Here is an 18816-nt window from a genome sequence, read left to right as displayed (position 1 = left end):
CGGACTTTCCATGGTCTGTCCTGTACATTTTCAGAAAGTGCAGAAATCCAGACAGAAATTCATTTTAATAGGAGTCATACAACAAGGCCACTCGTATTCTGTCTAAATCTAGGCATTTTACAACATGCAGCATGTACTGTAAGGGTATGTTCACACAGCTTATTTTCAGCCGTTTTTCGGGCCGTAAATGCCCCAAAAAATGGCTAAAAATACGGAAGCTGAACGCCTCCAAACATCTGCCCATTGATTTCAATGGGAAAAACGGCGTTTCATTCCGATGGCCGTTTTTTTTACGTGGCCATTTGAAAAAATGGCACGTAAAAAATGCTCCGTAAAAAGAAGTGCATGTCACTTCTTGAGCCGTTTTTGGAGCCGTTTATCATTGGGTCAATAGAAGAACAGCTCCAAAAACGGACGCAAAAAAGGTTGTGTTTCCTTGAAAACAGCTCCATATTTTACAGCCGTTTTTTGTTTTGCGTGTGAACATACCCTTAGTGTGCCTCCAGTTATATACATGTTGCAGCAATAAGCTACTTCTCAGAGCTCAATTTGACCTGCTGCTAATTCCACTGCTAAGAGGTCTGTTTCGTTTTCAGTTGAATAAGGCTACCATTGACCTGAATAGCAGCCATATTCAATACAGATCAGACCTTCTTAAATTATGTTCAGTACATGGATTTAGTGAATATCGTCCTCATAAGTCCAGCTACTATAAGCCAGTGTTATGGGGGCTGTGGCGTGTAAGCACTCAAGAAAACAATGCAATGTGTATAGTAGTGGTGTTCATGAAAGACCGACGTCTAATTGTAAAACGAATACAACTCTAAATTCCAGGGAAAAAAGATTTTCTTACTTTTTTTTTACTTTTTTTTTGCAGGGATTGTGATATTTCATAATATATATATATTTAATATATGCACATAAAATATTGGGGACAGGACAGCAAAGAGGTGTTTTCACAAAAAAGAGGCCCTTCCAAAATAAGGAAACAAAAAAGGATTTCATATGCTAACTCAGAAACCTCTTGGAGCCCCAACATCTCCACTTGCAGTAGAAAATTCTGAAAAATTGGGAAGCCAAATTCCCAATTTTTATGAATTAAATGCAAAACAAGGCTTGTGGTCCCACCAGATAGGAAGCAGCTGCAACTACATCATTCCTTGCGTGTGATCAGAGTTGTGGCTGGATATCGCACAACCATCCCAGGTGAGGGTTACTCCTACACCTGTATCGTTTTCTTCTATTGTTATTGGGATTACTGCAGCATGAGGCACTTTCTTCTTTAATTTTTACAGATTAATTTGCAGTAGAAAGCCACCATATTGTATAGACAAACCTGTTGACACTGTAGCATTTACCTAGTCCCACATGGTGCAAGACTCAAAACAGTATATGAGTGCTGATCACCTCCCAGAATTCAATTTACTCTGTAGGAAATTAGGTTGGGAGCAGCTTTTATCTTATAAATGCCCACTATATCAGTGTCAGGCTGAGTTTCTTCGAACCACTAGAAGAGATGATCCTGAGTACCCTTCCCCCATCTATACAGTACATATACACGTCAACTTTTCATTTCATAGTAATCTTTGTTGTTATCATTGACATATCATAAATAAGAATTAATATGTTATTACGGAATCATCCCATAGGAAACAGACCATAGTGGCAAGTGATTGGCTCCAAAATCCCCTCCAACTGTGGTTGTCTTCGGCTTGATCATTCTGGCCTATTATTGCATCAAAGCCAGGGCCCACCCGGGGATACCCTGGTATTCTGGTTGGCCAGTACGACACTCATCAATATTCCTTGTTTCAAACTTCCACCACGACAAGTAACAATGGTTCTCACCCAGCCCTCAAACACCCTGGAATTAATATAAGTTGATCAAACGGTTGTGTCTTCCACTGCAACCAATTCTGATATGTTATCCGTACATCAAAAAATACTCCTTCAACATTTCTATACATTTGTATTGAGAATGATTGCAAAGAAGTAGCCAAAATCAGAAAATAATCTTACATTTTGAGCAGAGCCAGAATTCAGCTATGCCAGCTACAAAATTATTTTTCCTAACATGTGAAACAGATACATACAATATAACAACATGGAAGGAACAGAGAAGCTGTAGATTAAAAACAGGTGAAACAGTGGTCATCCTGATGGGGACTAAGTATATTATCTCTGTAGTGCACTTATTACAATCTTCACTATGCTCCTGGATTAACTGTAATATATGTCCTGAAACTGAAATAGGTCCAGATGTTTTATTCGAACCAATGTATCAACATTCTCTCTTGTCTGCACCCACTCTACTCATATAGACAGGGGCACTTCAGATATAGGCATCCAGGTCCACCTCAGGTTGGTCGTTTGGTACCTGTTCTTGTTGCCCCATCTCAAAATTTGGCATACCATTTAATGCACAAATAATACTGCCATACAGTGTAGAAAGTATTACATCATACAATTCCTTATGGTGCTATACAGTATGGTGCCAAATCACCTGGTTGTCTATGGGGTTTTATGATTAAAGTAGTTGTCAGGAAGTTTTTGTGGTTTTTGTGAGAGATCCCTTCTGACTGGCAAATGGCCAGCACATTTTTGGCCTAAATTGGTAATCAAATTTATTGGTAGTAGCATGACTTTATAGCCAATTAAAAAAAAAAACACAAAAAACCCCACATTATCATGGTGTTTTTTTATGGATTCATGTACGTGGTGGTCTATGGTGTATGAAGAGTTAATATCTCTGGTGGTCTATGGTCTAGTAATAGTTAATATTCCTAGTGCTTTAGGGTGCTTTTAAAGAGGTTACCCTTTAAGGGGTATCAGGAAAGCCGATAAAAGTGGTGCCCATAAAAAAATGTAACTTTTTTTTTTTGCAATATTTTAAACTTATGAATGTTCCCCTTCCACGTCTCAGTCCCGCTGTGAATGTCCTGTATTTACAAAAGAATGTAGTGCTGCAATGTTCACTGTGAACATGACCGCAGCGACACTGGGCTTAACGCCACAGCAGCATTGGTTGCTGCAATCAGATGATGTGATGACACTGGGGGTATAAAGTCGATTTTTGTATAGGCACCACTTTTATGGGCTTTTTAGATATCTCTAATGTCCCTAATGCTCTAGAGTAGCATATACATTAGCTTTTCAATTTTATAAAATATTATTGTGGGAAAAATTTAGTTACTAGGATGTCTTGTGATGAAATTGTATGCTATAATCACTTTTGATAGAGGTGTGCAAGGGGATAACTGCATTTTGATCAGAGGTTTGACAGTGAATTACAACTGCGCTACTGCTGCTGATCTTATCCATGTATATTTTTGGCATTTCTCCTCATCCGATTGGGTGGGAGATCGCAAATAGAGCCACACTTTAACCGGCTTAGGAACGGGCTATTTTGAGCCTTCAGTACCAGATACCGTTTAGCCATTATTAGCATGCGTTAGTTAAACAGCTATTACTTTTTTATTTGTTGGGCTAGCGACGGTGATTTTTGCAATGTTTTATTCGTAGACAATGCAGACATCCTTTCTGCTGTTTTAGAATTTCTAGGCTTAAAGTTTAAAAATAATAGTGAAAAAATATGCTTTTTACATTTCAGCTAATTTTTCTTGATACTAATACAGTTTTATCCTAAAATGGATCTGTTATTTGTGAACGTCATTGTCTACCGTAAATTTTTATATATTACATGTCTATTTTAGTGTAACTGGGTGAGGGCTAGCATTACGACAATGATTGTCAGGGAGGACTTTTTTTGGGGGTGGGTATTTTATGTGTATTTATTATTTTACGTTTTTTTGCGCTTTATTTTACTTTTATTTAAAAGGGTTTTCAAGGGACACAAAACTTTTGACCTAATATTCTATGTAACTATTTAATACATTTCCTAATATACAGTCTGTATTCTTTCTCCTAATAGAGAATCGATGATTACAAAAGATCCTAAAATGGATCTGTTATTTGTGAACATCATTGTCTACCGTAAATTTTTATATATTACATGTCTATTTTAGTGTAACTGGGTGAGGGCTAGCATTACAACAATGATTGGCAGGGGGGACTTTTTTTTGGGGTGGGTATTTTATGTGTATTTATTATTTTACGTTTTTTTGCACTTTATTTTACTTTTATTTAAAGGGGTTTTCCATGTGATTTCACCCACATATATCAGTTGACAGGGCCCCAAAATACACAAATGACCAAGTCCGAGTCGCAAGTAAACATATGTTTAATATCGTATTGTCTGCCCGTTCCAGGGTGTATGAATGTGTTTCCTCTATGCATAAGAGAGGAGTGAACGCAATTGTGACAAGGAAAATTACCCTGTTTAAGTGCAAGGTCTGTTTTATGCCTTTTAGAGATCCTTTTACACAAGATCTAACCAGCTTATCTCGTAGATTATATGGTCGTCTATAGGACATAAGGGGAACATTGTTTATTTCATCTAAATGGCTATAGCTACTTTTAATTATCAGCCAATGTTTAGCTAGAATATTGGAAACATCACCACTGAAGTCACTGTATGTGGAGATAAAGGGAATTCGTTTGGTGTAGCCCGTTTAGATTTATCAAAGCGTTCCTCCTTTGGTATAGATTTAACCTTCTTCCTATGTGACTCTAACAAACGTTTGGGATAGCCCCTTTGTAAAAAGTTCGAAGTCATTTTCTCAAGTGATCGATCCAAATCCGATTGATCATGGACTATACGCTTAACCGTAATAATCTGACTATAGGGCAATGATCGTATAGTGTTTTTTGGATGACAACTTTCAAACCTTAAAAGAGTATTTCGATCAGTGTCCTTTGTATATAGTTTAGTCCTAAATTTATTGTCATTGATCATAAACGTGACATCTAAACATTGGATAGTTTCCAGGGAATAAACCATGGTAAATTGTATATCATCATCAAGCTTATTAAGGTATTGATTAAAAGATATCAAAGATGTCTCAGAATCCGTCCAGATGAGGAAGATGTCGCTTATGTATTGCCACCACCTCAGAACATGTGTGGGATGTGGTGGGATACATAGATCGACATTTCCTCCATCATATCCATAAACATATTGGCATATGACAGCGCCATATTGGACCCCATGGCTGTCCCAATGAGCTGTAAGTAGTATCTATATTCAAAAGTGAAATAATTAGATGTCAAGATCAATTCCACAAGTGACATAATAAACTCACAAGCTGGTGCTGTATAATCAGAAGTGCACAGTTTACGCCTGACTTCTTCCATGCCTTTGCTGTGACTAATAGAAGTATACAGGGATACAACATCGAAGGACACCAAAAAGGAGCCCCGAAGTGGTGTCACCTGTTTCAGTTTATGTAAAAAATCGGTAGTGTCCCTAATATAGGATCTTGTGTCCATAGCAAAAACCCTCAAGACCTTGTCCACAAAAATAGACATATTATTAAGTAAAGAACCCCTACCAGATACAATAGGTCGACCAGGGGGATTAGTTAAATCCTTATGTATTTTGGGGAGTAGATATAAGCAAGGCATAGTAGGAAAATCAATAATTAGAAAATTCTCAAGGGCTTGATCGATAATGCCCTCCACAGACGCTTGAGTGATAACTGTTTTGGTTCTTCATTCTATATCACATTTGGGATCAGTCTGGAGTATACTATAAATTTTGGTGTCCTGTAGTTGTCTATTTGCCTCACTAATATACAAATGTGTCCATTTTCTGTTTACACATATTTGATCTGTTATTGTATGGTATTAATTAATAAAAATAATAATAATTTTTTATTTTTAGATTATATTGGAACATCAGGACCACTCTCCATCAAGGTGCATTGAAATTCAGAAACCATCATAGAAACCTTTTTCTTTTATATGTCATGTCCGGAGATCATCCAACGGGGGTGAATTTAGATTATGTATTTTGTTGTTTGGGATTTCTGCTCGTGTTTGGATATTGGTCTTGAGATATATTTAACTATATCCTATATATACTTGTATTAATCTCTATAAGTTGCAGTATTGAGCTGCTGCGTAGCAGGCTCTTGCAGGTCCGTTACATGTTTTGCGGTTTTAGTGGATTACTCCATGTGTCTCCACGAACCCGGATGGAGGGTCGTATTGACCACGGAAGGGTGGCCATAGTCCCTTATATCCACGTGTGGATGATAAACTTTTTGTGTTGCTTTTACATAAATTAAATATAACTAAAAACTTTGACGTCATATATGTCGTCATTAAAGGATTTAATATATCTCTAAATTTCTCAATTTTTGAGCATTTACTTTGATGTGAGCATTCTCCTGTTCTTCCCCTGTTTGTATGATCTAGGACATCACAAATGTAAATTTATTAAAAAACTATGGTTATGTTGCTAGACAACATGAGACGCTCATCGGATCCTATTTGGACATGCCCAGTTGATGATAGTGTGACTGCATCGCGCTTCCGGCGTTCTCTATTGCATAGCAATATGCTATGTCCGGTCTCTTGATTTAAGCATGCACATCTGTGATTTACGAACGGCAAAACAAAGTACGATGAGGATCGTCTCAACACATTGTAGCAACTAAGATGATTGTATTGCTGATCATTGATTGGTGAGTGGAACTGCAGTTCCATCCCCTGACACAGCTGTAAACTTTTTGATTATGTTCCAAATCATGTATTTTTCACAGTATGTGAATATGTATATTTATATTTTTTATATTTGTCACTTTCACTTTATGTAACAATTTTTGTTTTCTTTGATACCTTAAAGTGGCTCAGTCACTAAATTATAAGTGCTCTATCTCCTACATAATCTGATCGGCGCTGTAATGTAGATAACAACAGTGGTTTTTATTTTGAAAAACGATAATTTTTTAGCAAGTTATGAACAATTTTATATTTATGCTAATTCGTTTCTTATGCAAGAACTGGGCATTGTAAAGAGAAGTGTATGACGCTGACAGAGTTTTCCACAACGTCTGAACCAACTTGCCTCAAAATGTATTGAAACAAATTTTAAAAACGTCCGCTGGAGAATTCCACTGCGGACTGTGTGCTGCGGAATTCCACAGCAATTACGCCACGTGTGGCCATGCCCAAAGAAGGGTGAAATCAATCTGCAGTGAACAACCAGAATAGAAGGAGAATGCTGTGGATTTGAAAATCTGCAGCATACTCTAATTTCCGTGTGGGACAAGTTTAGAGCATTTGGATGTGACTTGCTCAAATCTCTTTTTCTCATGGCTGAGACTGTAATCGGCTGCTTATTTTCTGCATGGAAAATCTATACGCAAAATCTGCAGCATTCCCGCCCCATGTGGACCCGTCCTTTAATGTACTTTGTTCAAATTAAGGCCTTGTTCACACAGTGCAGATTTTGTTTTTATTCTTTAAGACAAAACCAGAATTGGATCCAGGAGAGCAGATCTATAAGGCCTTCCATTATATATTTTTTCTTTTTGTGTTCCATTTCTGGTTTTGGCTTGAAAAACACTGCCAAAATCTGCAGCAAATCTATACTGTGTGAACAAGACATATAGTATAGAAGTGATAATTAAAGGATTATAAATCAATAACATGATTTACATTATGGCAAGTATAGCAGAGATATTAGCTTTATCCATTTCATATTCATGACATGCATTTGCTATGTTATTCCCCACAAGTTTTTTAATGGCTCTGTCAGAATGAAATGGTTTTTTTCTTATTGATAAACCCATCAGTGAACCAGCCAAGTACTAATATTGAACTCAGTAAAAACATCTGTATGCCAAGTTAAACTGTTTTCTTAAAAGCAAGGCTATGAAAAAACTCTTGAGCTACTAGAAGCTCCCACTTATATTGTTAGACACTAAAATTTGTAGCTAATGCCATAAAGCAGACTGAAAACTTGGGTTATTTTAAATGTTTGTGATAATGAAGTTTAAATGATAATAGTGATCCTTCTGATTTCTGATAGGATCATTCAGATATCATCATTGTGGATTTTTATGTACATACTATTATCCCAGCTTTGCAACATTAAAGGGGCACTGCTGCCCTCTTATGTGAAAGATGACGCAGTGGTTCCCCTCAGGCATAAGGGTCCAGGTGTGACTGCAACCTCTGCACATTTGATAATCCTAACGAAAGATTTTATGGTCAAATATACATTTTTATTCCAGGAAAGAAAATAAACAATTGCTGAATAACAAGCAGTCAGCCATCAGCAAGCCATAAAACAGCAATAAAGTCACATCAGCATTACATAATAAACTTCGCAACTTTTCAGTAAATTGAAGTGGATTTACACAATCGTGGAATTGCCAACATTATAGCCATTAGAAAATGAGGCAATAACCCTTTTTTGAAGGATGTTATATGAGAGTATAGCCAGTTCAGGACAATTGTTCACCTTAGATGAACAGATTTGGTTATACAGTAAAATGATCTCCTCCCATTTTACGCTGAGCGGCGGGCAGCACCACCAGATAAGGGACATCGTACCTGTCTCTGAGACAAATCTGCAGCAAAAGTCTGACACATCTGGGAAAATACAGTGTAGAAGGGCAGGAGTTCTATACCAACGGGTCAGAATTTTAAGGTTAGTTTCTTGCAAGTTATACGAAATAGAGCTCTTATGTGCGAGAAGGAAGGCATCATCCTATTCAGAATTCTGAAAGCAATGTCCTAATTCTCTTTCCCATTCAGATACATAAGTCAGAGTGTCTAAGTTATTCCCAGTCCCCTGCAGCAACTTACTGTATATAGTAAGAAGATCAAATGAGGAGGCAAAGAGTTCAGGGCATATATCGATTCAAATTGAGTCTAAGAGTCTCTCAGTGATTAGTTATTAGTGGTAATGAAAGGGAAAAAGGGAATGGGAGGAAACCTCCAGCTCACCAGTCTGATGCTCCTGTGTTAATAATCGCCCGGATCGTCCGCGATCAAGACTTGACCTAGCCATGATTAAGAGCACAGCTAGTGCTTGAAACGCGTAGGCTATTTTATTGCCACATACCACCACCTTGTTTTCCCTCCTGGTGTTTTTTCTAAGATTTGTATTGCTTGTATCTGAATAAAATGGAAACTGCGTTTTTCCGATTCATACTACACATCGCTGGATCTTCTCTGTTTTTTTCTGATTAGTTATTACTTAGAGAAGAAAACAACTAGGTAGCTGAACATAGGCATACTATGCATCCCCAGGAATCGGTTGTTCCAATATCAAGGCATCCAAAGACTTGAGGATGCCATTCACAGTACATGACTAAATTCGGGGAATGTAGAGGACAATAGACCTAAAATAGTGTTCCTTGATTGACAGACAGGGAACAGAGGATTGCTAAATAGAGGCATAAGAAGACTAGGATATGAGGATCATTTTAACATGTCCCTTATAGTTTCCCAAAAACCTAATAAAGATTTTCATAGTGAGTCCTAAATTCATTACCTATATCCGATGTGGAATGAACTAGGCCATTTACTGAAGAGTTAAGAGATAAAAAATAACTATTCTGTTGACGGGGGTGTAGGGCTCTACATAACCAATGGCCGCATTTATCACATACTCCAAAAATTCACAACGAAACTTATCTCGTTGGTATAGACTAGTTTGATCCATTATGTGTAAAATCTGTTGTCTAATATTAGCTATTTCTTTAGCAGTAGAGTAAGAGGGAGATCGTTTGTTTCTGTATTCCAGAATGGACAACACATTCAAGAGAGAGGAGAGTTTCGTGGACTGTTCTTTTTATAGCCTGGCACCATGGGAAATAAATACACCTCTTAAAACACATTATGTGCGCTAGAATAGTATAGGGCCAAAGAACTTCAAATTATGGAACAAACACTTACGAGAGCGAATTGCTGACAAGGGGACCGAGGACCTACCCATAGATGAATCTAGATGAGGTTCAAGGGGGACGTTCAAGTCTCATCTCATGATAATAGCCGAGTCTGAGGCAAATTACCTCCATACACCGATGGCAGAATTCCAGCTGGTTGTGGTTAGGAAAATAAGTGTTGGCAAATGTAAGGGTTTGGTTAGCATAAGACAATTTAACAAAAATAAATTTGTTGTATTGGTCAATAGGAGAATCAATTAACCGGAGAGAGAAAGTTTTGTGAAAGGCTATGGAGACCCCTTTTGATTTATTGAGAGGGTTAGAGGAGAGGAATCAGACATTAGAATACCTGTTAGAACATCTGGGAAGACTTATTAAAAAGTGTTTTTTTGCAGTAGTGCCACCATAACTATTTTCCTTTGGAGGTAGTACAGGATATGATTCTGTTTTTACAGGGCTGTTCATAGATAAGAAAGGAGTGGGTCAAACACAAAAAAAAATTGCCCCTCAAATGATCCCTGTTCTACAGGTTCCCCATTAAGTAGACAAGAGGACCAAGGGGGTGGGAGATAAACAAATAAAAAGACAAAACAGAAGGAACGGGAAGAAAAACAGACAAAGCAATACAAGCATTTTTAAATAGACTACGGTCTACTAGGAAACTAAGAATATGCTGGTGATCCATCTCACCAGACCAATTCTAGGTGGGGAGGTGAAAACAGACTAAAGAGAGGCTCTTGCCTGCCCCGCTCAAAACATGTTGATAAGGAACTAGTAAACTACAGAAGTAAAGTAGCTTGAGTAATGTAAGGGTTTAATGTAAGGGTTACTGATCCTTGCCTGAGCATTGTTTGTCTATCCCAGCCTGTCTTGCAAATGGTCCCTTAGTGTTTCCCCATTCCAGTTGTTACCCGTGCCCTGTAACCCGTTCCTGTATCCCGTATTGTTGTTGTTCCTGTGCCTACCAGTGTTGGAGTCGTGTCTACTGCACCTGCTGTCGTTTAACACGTCCAGTGTCGTTTGCCACGTCCAGTGTCTTCTGCCACGTCCAGTGTCTTCTGCCACGTCCAGTGTCTTCTGCTACATCGGATACTGCCCACCACGTCTGGTGCTACCTGCCGCACCGGCCTCTATCTGTGCTGAAGCCACAGCCACCGTCTGGACTAGTTCAGGTACCCAAGCAATGCTATCTGCTATTGACTTTCGTGTAGTATGTGACCTGGTCAGCTGCCTCCCCACTACGGCGGATCGGCCTAGTCGGTCCACATACCTTGTGACCGTGACAGGGGTAAAGAATTGTAAATTCCCTTTCTGAGAAATTGAGAGCAACCAATGCAATGCAACCGAGCACCTGTGGCACATGGATAGTGCAGTTATCAAGACAGCGTCCATGCCCATGGTAGGGGCAATATGGCAAAGCAGAGGTGTACGAGCATAAGGAATTACCAAGCAGGTGGATATGGACATACACAATATTTGTATCTTAGCTGAGGAGAAACCAGTCCCAGTCCCAGTACCAATGAAATGGGAAGAAAGTGCTTTCTCTATCCTTTAATATAGAGAAGGTGATCTCTAGAACAACTCCTTATGGGAATGTGGTACTCGTGCATCCACACGGGGAGATTTTGGAGACATTCCCGAGGATATAGCTCAAACCGGTTGCCACATTTCTCTTCTGGGAGGATCAAGGAGTTGACAAGGTAACATCCAGTCAGGAAAAGAGTCCTGTGGAAGTTCCATGGTTCAGAGAAATGTAGGCAGATCATCAAGTTGGCGGAAGACAACCATCTTTCCATTGTGGTGGGCAGAAGAAGATGAAGTAAAGGCTTCAATGCCCTTTCGAGCTGGAGCATGCAGCGAGTAGGATGGTTATCAGCGTCCCATTGTGTGTGACATCACCTTTATCTCTTACTGCTCTCAATACCACTTCCTTTTGCTTGTATTGGTGAATTGTGCAAACAATGTCTCTCTGGCAGGTCGGGTTAGGTGACTTCGACCCAGAACTCTATACATAAAATCCATTTCAATAGGGTAATCTCCAGGAAGATTAAGGAGACCAGCAAAGATTGTTTGGGCTACCTGTTCCAAGTCAGCAGGTGCAACATCCTCTGGATTGCCCCTTAGCCTTAAATTATTCCGCCTGTGGCGGTTTTCGTCAATGTAGTTGACAATGTCCGCTATATGAGCTGTGAGCTTATGTAAGGCCTTTGGGGATCTGTTAGATGGGTGAACACAGTATCCTGGGATTTGTCCACATCATCCACTCTATGGTCGAGGCTCAGGATTTCTTGTTTTAGGTCCCTTTTCTAAGTTTCCTCAATTCTGGTTACCATGTGTTCTAGGTCTCATTTAGTAGGTATAGCTCTCTCAAATGTTTCTTCTAGTCCCATGGGTTCATCATCGGTCTCTGCATCTGATTCTAAATGAGTGCAGGATTCATCTCTGGGAAAGAGGAGGGAGAGGCCTGACTGGTACTAAGCGCGGGGGAAGCTGGGCCCAGAACTATGTTGAAATCAGCTTCAGTCCCCTTGGCCCTTGCTGATGAAGTGAGGAATTTCTGTATGCAGCCTGGTTCTGCTGCTATCTGCAAGGAGCTAGGAACTAACCTCTTTCTCCTGGTTCTTATTGCAGTAAGTCACCATTTATGATCGGGGTGAAGTGAGAGCTCATCACTCGTGCGTTCTACTCCTCCAAGTCACTCCCTCCAACTAAAGATTTTAATGTAGATCTCTACCTCTAAGAAATGTAAGATACCTCTATTATGAGTTCATGTACATGCATTTACAAATCATAACAATTTATGGAATAAAATGTTTAGCAACCTGCACATAAAGCTTGCATAATACAAGTGAATTCTGATTCTTTCATTCAAAACTAAACCTTTTACATGTTTGTACTATTCTATGTTTCTTGTTTTAAGTGAAAGTTCCCCTTTAAGTTTCCTTGGCCATTTGAAATATTGGAAGGTATGAGGTGGGGTTAGAATGACATAAATCTTTCAAAATGCACAGGGGAGTCATGATACAAAGATCTCCAACAATAAAGCATGGGAAACAGGAAGTCACTGCACACTGAACTCATGAATTCAGCAAAATAGCATTTCGATTTTATTAGTGCAGACTTGAAAAGTAAGTCATAAAAAACATTGTGATATATTTAGTGAATCAGAATACTTTGGGCTTCTGCACATATTTTAACATTTTTGAATTTAGCAGGTTGGAAAGGTTGTGAATGGAATGCGATGTGAACTAGCTGACAGTATGGCTCACTTTCTAATAAAATCATTACCAGATTGTCGAGGATACTTTTACATAACTGTGTTATGTGCGCTGTTAAACTATGTAGGAAATCTATAATAAATAGCTATATTAGATATATTGTGCTGGTATAAAGCCTAAATATGTAAAAAGTAAAGAAGGCTACTGACCAGGAGCTGCTGTTATCATCATCCTGGGTCTGGAACAGGGGGCCCTGATGAAGGGTGGGCAAAGTTGACAGGTGCCTAAGGCACTTTATGTGATTATAACTTTGTAGTGCTTTTACTTATCTAAGCAATTCTGAGATTGTTTTCTCGTGACACATTGTACTTTATGTTAGTGGTAAAATTTGGTCGATACATTCAGTCTTTATTTGTGAAAAACACCAAAATTTAGAGAAAATTTGTAAAAATTAGCATTTTTCAAAAAAATCAAATGTGTCTGCTTGTAGGACAGATACCACACAAAATATTTAGTAGTTAACATTTTCTATATGTCTACTTTATGTTGACATCGATTTTTAAACATCCTTTTATTTTTCTAGGACATTACACGGCTTATAAGTTTAGCAGTAATTTCTCACATTATCAAAAAAATTTTAAAAGCCTATTTTTTCAGGAACCAGTTCAGATCTGAAGTGGTATTGAAGGACCTAAATATTAGAAACCCCCATAAATGCCCCCATTTTGAAAACTGCACCCCTCAAATTATTCAAAACAGCATTCAGAAAGTTGCCTAACACTTTAGGCGTTTCACAGGAATGAAATCAAAGAGAAGGTGACATCTCAACATTTCTTTTTTTTTTTGCAGATATTCAGTTTTAATCCTTTTTTTCTGTATCACAGCAAATGTTAAGAGAGAAACGCAACTCAATATTTTTTACCCTGATTCTGAAGTTTTTAGAAATATCCCATATGTGGCCCTTGTGTTCTACTTGACTGCAACACAGACCACAGAAGGAGTACCTTGTTGATTTTGGGGGTCTTCTTTTTATTAGAATATATTTAAGGCACCATGTCAGGTTTGAAGAGGTCTTGTGGTGCCAAAACATAGAAAAGACCTAAAAAAAAGACACCATTTTGCAAACTACATCCCCCAAGAAATTGATATAGGGGTGCAGTGAGCATTTTGACCCTACAAGGTGTTTCATAGATTTTATTCGAATTGTGCCATGAAAATTAAAAATGCAATTTATTCCAGTAAGATATTTATTTGGCTCCAATTTTTTTCATTTCCACAAGGAATAAAGGAGAGAAAAAAATCAGTGTGTTGAGACCAGGGTGAATTCACCCGACAAGCATCAAAATTGAGTTGTGCTGACGATCCTGCACAACATCATCAGGTGAGTCTATCTAGATCCACCTGTACATATACATTCTTTCAAAGTACGGTATCACCTTAGAGGAGCGCCATCTCTCCCTTTTTTTTTTCTCCACATATCAAACTACCTACGTAGTGCAATGTATTACAGCTGTCAGTGTGACTTGGCAGACCAGGAGGCCATTTCTAGGCATTCGGTTCCCATACCACCCATCTGCACACCCGCGATTGCTTGCGGGTATGCCGATTGGCTAAAAACGCCTTAGATGCCGCAGTTGCTATTGACCGCGGCATCTAAGGGATTAATCGGCCAAATCGGAGGCTAGCTCCAGTCCTGGCCATTACAGCAGGGTGTGAGTTATAATATACAGCTGACACCCGGCGGTGATGGCACGGGCTCAGCTTTTGAGTCCACATTATCACCGCAAGGTAACTGCACTGCGGTTTGCGGGAACCACGCGCATGTCTGGAAGGAGTTAAATATCTTTTTATAAACAATTAGCAGCCATGTTGCATCTGTTGATAATAATCTAGGTGCCAGCATTTGATTATTGTTTCACTTAAAAGTGTTGTGCCATCAACAAAAATGGCAATGTATAAAATCAATATATATTTTAGAGTAACTTTGTAAAGAATTGTTATTAAAAAAATGTTCCCTCGTAGAAATATTGTAATTATCTGCTTGTAATAGCTTCCCCTGGTGTTCAAATATATAGTTCTCTGCATGTCATTCTAGAGAATGTCAGATGTGCATGCACAGTGCAATACAGTTAAAGAAACAGGCATATATTTAAGGCTAGACATATGCCTTACTTCTACATCTCCGAGTACACAGACTTCAAGCAGTAAGGGTTAAAGCCATTAGATAACCTCCTCACAAGTCTGTGCTGCTCTCCTCCTTATCAGGGACAAAAAAAGAACTTCAGCACAAGCAGTGAAGTGATTATCTGATGGCTTTTTTCCTCACTGCTTGCAGTCTGTATACCTCTTACTGCCCATGCTGGGCTTTCATTCTCTGTTTGTTTCACTGATAGGAGCAAAAGCTGCACATCTAACAGAGCTTTACTAGAATGATGTGCAGAGACCTATACATTTGAACACTAGGGGGTGCTATTACAAGCAGATAATTGCCATATTTCTGCAAGGAAAAATTGTTTTACTAACAATACTTTACAAAGTTACTCTAAAATGTATATTGAGTTTATATATTTCAATTTCTATTGATGGCACAACCCCTTTTCTTCAGGAATAGATTTTCATTATGACCAGTGTAACCAATTAGCTCTTGCCTGTAGACGGACACACAGGTGCACGGCTCGTTAAAGTTACAGTATGTGTATCAAAGCTGTGTTTTCTAATAATGCAAGCACCTATGTGTCCATCACATGACCATTGACAGTAAACATTTAATGTTCATACTGAATAACAACAAGCAGAGATCTTGGAAACTGTGAGGAATTAATACAGAAAGCATATTGGAAAATTGTATAACTTTTGATTATACCAAAAAATAACATACATTTTCTGAAATTGGACACCACCCCTTTAATGTAACTAAATAGCATATATAATAATGCTAAATATTAGTCAGGAAATGTGGGCTCAGGTAGTGTACAATATTACAGCTTCTGTCCCTAACAAATACAGTGAAGGAAATAAGTATTTGATCCCTTGCTGATTTTGTAAGTTTGCCCACTGTCAAAGACATGAACAGTCTAGAATTTTAAGGCTAGGTTAATTTTACCAGTGAGAGATAGATTATATAAAAAAAAAAAAAAAAGAAAATCACATAGTCAAAATTATATATATTTATTTGGATTGTGCACAGAGAAATAAGTATTTGATCCCCTACCAACCATTAAGAGTTCAGCCTCCTCCAGACCAGTTACACGCTCCAAATCAACTTGGTGCCTGCATTAAAGACAGCTCTCTTAAATGGTCACCTGTATAAAAGACTCCTGTCCACAGACTCAATTAATCAGTCTGACTCTAACCTCTACAACATGGGCAAGACCAAAGAGCTTTCTAAGGATGTCAGGGACAAGATCATAGACCTGTACAAGGCTGGAATGGGCTACAAAACCATAAGTAAGACGCTGGGTGAGACAACTGTTGGTGCAATAGTAAGAAAATGGAAGACATACAAAATGACTGTCCATCGACATCGATCTGGGGCTCCATGCAAAATCTCACCTCGTGGTGTATCCTTGATCCTGAGGAAGGTGAGAGCTCAGACGAAAACTACACGGGGGGAACTTGTTAATGATCTCAAGGCAGCTGGGACCACAGTCACCAAGAAAACCATTGGTAACACATTACGCCGTAATGGATTAAAATCCTGCAGTGCCCGCAAGGTCCCCCTGCTCAAGAAGGCACACGTACAGGCCCGTCTGAAGTTTGCAAATGAACATCTGGATGATTCTGAGAGTGATTGGGAGAAGGTACTGTGGTCAGATGAGACTAAAATTGAGCTCTTTGGCATTAACTCAACTCGCCGGGTTTGGAGGAGGAGAAATGCTGCCTATGACCCAAAGAACACCGCTCCCACTGTCAAGCATGGAGGTGGAAACATTATGTTTTGGGGGTGTTTCTCTGCTAAGGGCACAGGACTACTTCACCGCATCAATGGGAGAATGGATGGAGCCATGTACCGTCAAATCCTGAGTGACAACCTCCTTCCCTCCACCAGGACATTAAAAATGGCTCGTGGCTGGGTCTTCCAGCACGACAATGACCCGAAAACATACAGCCAAGGCAACAAAGTAGTGGCTCAGAAAGAAGCACATTAAGGTCATGCAGTGGCCTAGCCAGACTCCAGACCTTAATCCCATTGAAAACCTATGGAGGGAGCTGAAGATCCGAGTTGCCAAGTGACAGCCTCGAAATCTTAATGATTTACAGATGATCTGCAAAGAGGAGTGGGCCAAAATTCCATCTAACATGTGTGCAAACCTCATCATCAACTACAAAAAATGTCTGACTGCTGTGATTGCCAACAAGGGTTTTGCCACCAAGTATTAAGTCTTGTTTGCCAAAGGGATCAAATACTTATTTCTCTGTGCACAATGCAAATAAATATATATAATTTTGACAATGTGATTTTCAGTTTTTTTTTTTTAATATAATCTATCTCTCACTGGTAAAATTAACCAATCCTAAAAATTCTAGACTGTTCATGTCTTTGACAGTGGGCAAACTTACAAAATCAGCAAGGGATCAAATACTTATTTCCTTCACTGTATAGTAATTCTTTCCTAGTATATTAAAGGGCTTTTTTGGGACTTTTATATTGATGGCATATCGTAGGATACTGTAGGTCATCAATATCAGTTCGTCACCGCAGCCCCTTCAGTCAGCTGATCGATGCTGGTGCGGGAGTCAGACCCCCACCGATCTAATATTGATGGCCTATCCTGAGGATAGGCCATCAATATAAAAGTCCTAGAGAATCCCTTTAAGCCCTCTTAGGAAGTCAATAAGTTCTGAGTAGGCTTCTGTGAGTATTCAAATATATATATTGCTGTTGTTTGCGAGTGTCTTTACCTTAGTGATGGTCAGTATATTCAGCATCCAGTTTCTTGTGAAAGGTACTACTCTTATTTCATACCTTGTAGTATAATGGGAGAAACATTGATTGCTAGTTGGCCAGTTTTCGATTTTAGAAGCACCTTACACCATATCTGCACAAAAGGCTGAGAGTTGTGACGTTGTCACATATATGGACAGTGACATACATTCCTGTGTGAACATCCAAAGCTTGTTTGCATGGGCTGCATGGGTTGTTGTCCTACTGTAAGGAGGGGCTGGTTGGGGTGTGATGGTAGAGCCCCCGTAGAAATGCCACAGAAAAATATTAAATGAAGCAGGAAGTTAGTGCAACCAATTTAACTTTTACTTTCACTTTAACAATATGTAAAGAAAGTTCATTTGCAGTTGCTGATGGTGCATTCGGCCACAAATATATATAAATTTTTCCTGGTGTGGGAGGTGCAGCACTTAGTTACAACTATATACAGGTGGAACAGGCTGGTAAGATACAGTAGCTGGCTTATTGTTCTGTGTGACCGGCAGAGCCAGGGGCGTAACTAGGAAAGACTGGGCCCCATAGCAAACTTTTGACTGGGGCCCCCCCTCCCCTGGGTGTCACACAACCCCCCCCCCTTGTAGATAGTGCCTTTTTTACAGACCCCCCCCCTGTAGATAACGTCATACAGCCCCCCTGTAGATAACGCCATACAGCCCCCTCTGTAGATAGCGCCATACATCCCCCTGTAGATAACGCCATACAGCCCCCCCTGTAGATAACGCCATACATCCCCCTGTAGATAACTCCATACAGCCCCCCTGTAGATAACGCCATACAGCCCCCTCTGTAGATAGCGCCATACATCCCCCTGTAGATAACGCCATACAGCCCCCCCCTGTAGATAACGCCA

The sequence above is a fragment of the Rhinoderma darwinii genome, chromosome 4 (genome assembly GCF_050947455.1).
Source record: "Rhinoderma darwinii isolate aRhiDar2 chromosome 4, aRhiDar2.hap1, whole genome shotgun sequence".
In the NCBI taxonomy this organism is placed as follows: domain Eukaryota; kingdom Metazoa; phylum Chordata; class Amphibia; order Anura; family Rhinodermatidae; genus Rhinoderma; species Rhinoderma darwinii.
The sequence above is the reverse complement of the archived record's forward strand: the minus strand, read 5'-3'. Positions refer to the sequence as shown.